Consider the following 5,484-nt stretch of genomic DNA (forward strand, 5'->3'; position numbering starts at 1 on the left):
GATGCAAAAGGAGCCTAGACAGAGGAGCTCCCCCAAGTGTTGTGGGCTTACCGGATGACACCACAATCTGCCACTGGAGAAACGCCCTTCCGACTTGTCTATGGTGTAGAAACTATGATACCAGTGGAAATAATTGAACAAAGCCCAAGGGTGATCCTCCATGATGAAATCGGGAACATACAGGGGCATAAAGAGGAACTTGATTTGCTCCCCGAAGTTCGAGAGCAAGCCCAGATAAGAGAAGCAGCATTGAAACAAATGATGACTATCAGGTACAACAAAAAAGTCATTCGAAGGAGCTTCACCCCAAACGACTTGGTCTTAATCAGAAATGACATAGGAGTCAACAAGTCTGGGGAAGGAAAGCTCGCCGCTAATTGGAAGGGACCATACAAGATTAGGGAAGTCCTAGGAAAAGGCTATTATAAGGTGACCGACCTAAACGGCACCGAGTTACCAAGGTCGTGGCATGCTTGTAACATGAAAAGGTACTATAGTTAAATGCGAACTCTACTCCCTGATGTACTCTTTAAAAGGCTGTCCTAAGCCCTTAAAACAAAAAGGCTTAAAAGGGACAAACAGCCTAGAAAAAGGTTTTCAAAAGATCAAAGGGGTTTTTCAAAAACGCCAAAATCAGAAAAGCATGCACACCAAAAGGTAACTAAAACCCTTATCCAAAAAAGGGTATTTTTTGTTAAACTTAAACCCTTATCAAAAAAGAGTATTTCTAAGTATTTTTTGTTTACGGCCTTAAGAGGCCAAGGAAAATGTCAACCAAGTCACCACCACAAACATAAAAAAAGAGTTTAAAAAAGAGGGGACCCACAGGCCGGGCCCCCATATAGCCAACAAATTTTTAGAGAACATCACCACCAGAGTCGGGAAGAGTAGTCAGAGCGCCATTAGGACCAGGGAGAGAAGTGTCTGTAGGAGATGGAGAGGAGGTTCTGTGAGACCTTGAGGAACTCAGAGCATCCTTTGGATGAGGAGGGGACTCAATGATTCTCTACCCCCGAGTCTTCAAATCTGACTCAGAGACAACCTCGAGAGCAGGAGGAGAAACTATGGCACCATCAATGACGACCTTGTCAGGATCCAAAGGAGAGAGATCCAGGTCGGGAGCAAGGACGCCGACCTGCTCCTTAAAAATCCTCTAGGCCTCCTCGGCTCCTTCAGCAATAGAGTCCTCCAACTCGGCGTAAGCATTCCGAGAATTCAACAAGTCCTTCCTCACCTCCACGAGGTCCTTGAACAAGCTCGAATAACTCTCCTGCGCCTTCTTCCTCAAGCCCTCCTCCATATTGCATTGGACTTGTAACTTGCTCTCCTTCTCCCGAAGGCCATCCCTATCCTCCTTCAACTTAGCGATCTCCTCCTTCAACTCCTTATCATTTTTCTGATATATGAGAAGCCTTTCCTCCAACTCTTCGACCCTCGAGGTTGAACCCAGAGAGCTAAGAGGAGTCTTCTCAAAAATATCAAGAAACTTGGTGCACACCGCCGCCCCACTGATATTCTCCTGAGCCAGAATAGTGAGGTGGTTCCGGATAGAAACATCATCCATACCTATACAGGTATGGGAAAAGATGTAATTCTGGATAAATGCAAGAGCATCCACCTTAGCCTCACCTTCAAAAGAAGAGCTAGACTCTAAAGTCTTACGCTTCTTCTTCTCTGGCTCAGGAGAAGGTCGGGGGGGAGGGAGCGGCTGAGAAGAAGCCGAGGAGGAAATGACGATGGGTTGAGAAGGAGTCCCCAAACATCGGGAAGAAGGGGGAGGAGGAGGAAGAGGAGAGCTAGTTACCCTGGCGCCGCCAGCCCTGGCACGGGACCTCGCCTTGGCCTCCTGGACTCTCTGGTAAGATTCACTGGAATTCTTCTTCGCCATCTCTGTTCAAAACAAATTAATAGTCAGAAGAACAAGTCGGAAGAAACAAAGTCGGAAAACATAAACAAAGTAAAGGCTACCTAATTGTGTCTGGACAAAGGTCGGAGCCCCCTGGAGAAACTTCTTAGTATCCAGATATGGGGCCCTCCCCCACACTTCTCAGAGGAACCCCACAATGGCTGCCTCAACCTCATCCAGGTCATCCAAACTATATTTCTCACAGGGGGAGGCCTCCAGCTAGTACAGAGGAAAGCGAGGGGAAGAACTCTCGTCTAAGAAAAAGGGGTGGTGACCCTCTACGCCTTGAACTTTGAAAAAATAATTTTTGAAGTCATGGAAGGATTCGTCAAAAAGGGTAAAAACTCTCCGACCTTGTATAGCTCGGAAAGACACCCATTGTTGCTTGTTGTTTAGCCCACTAAAGGGCTTGGTCATGTGAAAGAGATAAAAGAAAATCCTCAAGGACGTCGAAAAGTCTAAAGCGTGACTAATAAACTGGTAGATTTTTAGAAAACCCCAGGAATTGGGGTGAATTTGGGTAGGAGCAACTCGGCAGTGACGTAAGACAGTAATTTTGAAGTCAAAAAATGGAAGAAAAACACCCAAACGGGTAACCATGCTCTCATACATGTAGAAGAAATGAGGAGCCGCTTCAATAGCCCTCCCGAAGCAAACCCGGTCTTCCGGACCCGGGACCACCAATTCGTACTTCGGCTCATCCTCCTCAGAAGTACAAATTCTGTGGTGAGTACGAAAGTTGGTAATAAATTCGGCATCAACCAAAGGTTCCTTTCCTAAAACAGTAACATCGACCCACTGAGTAAGAATTTCTATGGAAGACATTTTTCTTTTCCTAAAAAGGATTAGCGAAACCTACAAAGGAAAAAAGAAAAAGATCAAGAACAGGGTCTCTAAGGGGACATGGAATCAAATAGAAGCCAAAGAATAAACTCCTTTCTCTAAAAGTAAAAACATGCAAACAGAAGCACCTAGTAAAAGAGAAGGGGAGAAAGAACCAACCTTTGCCTGGAAAAAGGTAGAGGAAGATGAAAGCCTTCAAACAAGAATTCCCTACGAACAGATAAGAAGCAAAAAATCGCAGAAACGAAACAACGAAAGAGAGGGAAAGTATTTATAAACACGTTAGGGGCACAATGGTAAAAATAGAAGCGGTCATTAATGAGTGCACCGTTACCAAAGTAATCAATCCCTACGCGAACCTCTAACGGACGCGACGTTTGATTAGACGTAACTGTGAAAATCAAAAGCCACGAAAAGTCACGTCGGTTCCCAAATATCACGTCGGTTCCCTCCCAGGTCGGCTCTGACCCCGAGTAGAATACTCGAACCCAAGTCTTAAAAGAAATTGGGCTCGAGTAGGGGCACTGTTCATACCCTGGCCCAATGATAAGGCCCAGGATCCAACGAAAGGCCTAGTCCAAAGGATTGAGCCTCACACTATACCGACCTACTCCTGACGAAGTCGGTACTCACCACGACTTATCCCAAAGAAGTCGGGGACGAAGATTGGCTGGCAGATAAACACTCATTCAAATGAGTAACTGCCCCTAAAATCTCTCTATCCACTTCCAGATGCCATATCGTAACCTCCCTAAGATAAAGGGATGGTTATACACCCTGAAAAATGGAACTACTCCAACGGTGGTTATTGGTTCACCACTATAAATACACTGACATCCCTCAGGTATCTCTAAGTCCCAATACTCTCTAGACCTGCTTACACCCTTGCTGACTTAGGCATCGGAGTGTCTTTGCAGGTACCACCCCCATTCACTCGTACTCACAAGTCGGACGGAAGCCTAAGAGCGCCATTCTCTTCGAAGGTTTCCATCCACAAGCGTTTGGGCCAACCTAACGAGTCAAGCCCATTATCTCCGATTACCCAACGTAACAAGTATAACCAAATAATATATAGTTATACTAGAGCTTTCTTCAATGGAAAAAGTATAATCTGGTCCTTTATGATCCAAGATTCTTTATAAATCATGGCCATTGAATTTTTGAACCGATAACTAAGATTTAAACTTTTATTATAAATATAATAATTATATTTATATTTAAATATTTTTATAAATAATTTTATTTTTGTCATTTGTCTCCTCTTTCTTTCATTTTTTCTCCGTTACCCCCTCGCCATCGCCACTGACGTTGTTGAAAGGAGAAGCGTGACTGCCACGAAGAGCAGCCGTCGTCGTCATTTTCGTAGGCTGTCTCTGCGTCTGTCGTTCTCACCGTCGTTCATCTGCATCTTGCCGTCACCATTTGTGGAGTCGCTAGACCGTCACCGTTCACCATTTCTAGTGTCGCCGCCAAGTCAAGAACGAGCGAAAGGGGGAGAAATCCGTCATCGTCGACGTTGTTCAGTGGGGGGAAGAAGAACCGCGACAAGAAAGAGGAGCAAGAGCCATCACAGTAGTCGTTGTCACCGCTATTGAACAGCAATGGTCAGAGCCACTGTTGATGGAGTCCGTCAAAACTTCTGTCTGAGAAAATAATAATCAGTTCTAATATATGTTGGTGGTAGAATAGTAAGTGTGATGATAGTAATGATGGTTGTTGGAAGAAGATGTGAGAAAAGAAAAAACATGAAGATATTTATGTAATTTATTATTTTATTTTATTTTATAATTTTTTTTATCTAAACAACCAAAAATTTAAATATATTTTTTTTTCATTCAAGACAAATCCGGTTATAATAAATACCGTTTTTATCACTCTATTTGGTATTTTAACAGTAATAGTTACCTGGTATAATTTAAAGTGGATATTCTCGTAATGACATTTTCATATAAAGATAGTATTGTAGACTATTAGATGAATTGATATATTTGATTAATTATCTAAAATTTTACAATGTCATTTTCATATAAAGATATCATCATGTAAATATTTTTCATAATTTAAAAATATTATTATTATTTCCAAGTTATGGTGTAAAGATTCAATGACTTGGCATGTATAGTGGGAGACCATGACCTTTTTTGGTCCTTGGTCTATTGCGCCACCACCACGAAGCTTCGTGCCATTAGACTAAACTAATTACTAATGCATAACGCAATGTTGTATGGGTCAAATCACAATGAACTCACTTTATTCTATTACATTCTATCTTTGTCTCTAAATTGTAAAATTCACATCCATAAACGTTAAAAAAATTATTCAATTAACTTTCTTTTATAACTGTACTGAAGAAGCATCTTCCTAAAATTATTCATGGATCTATGACGATCAAATAGTGTTAAGTTCTTGCAGGACTAAGTGTCTTGCTGCTCTGCTAAAGCCAGAAAAGATAATCACTCTTACAGAGATATAACTATTCATAATACTTTCTTCTATTAGCTTAAATTTTTAAGAGAAGCAATTTCATAACAATTCCAAAAGTTGAATTGAATTCATTTTCAAAAGAGTTAATTATTGTAATAAATCTTTTTATACTAAGTAATCATTCATGGTTTTGCTGGCTATTCTTTAACCAAAAAATATGCATTATAAGATCTCATTAGCCTCTTCTCATGTGCCTATGCAATTATGGAGTTTAGTGCTTTTATCCTGTCCATGTTCTTATTGTGAATAGG

Source organism: Arachis hypogaea, chromosome 5 (assembly GCF_003086295.3).
Source record: "Arachis hypogaea cultivar Tifrunner chromosome 5, arahy.Tifrunner.gnm2.J5K5, whole genome shotgun sequence".
Classification (NCBI taxonomy): Eukaryota; Viridiplantae; Streptophyta; class Magnoliopsida; order Fabales; family Fabaceae; genus Arachis; species Arachis hypogaea.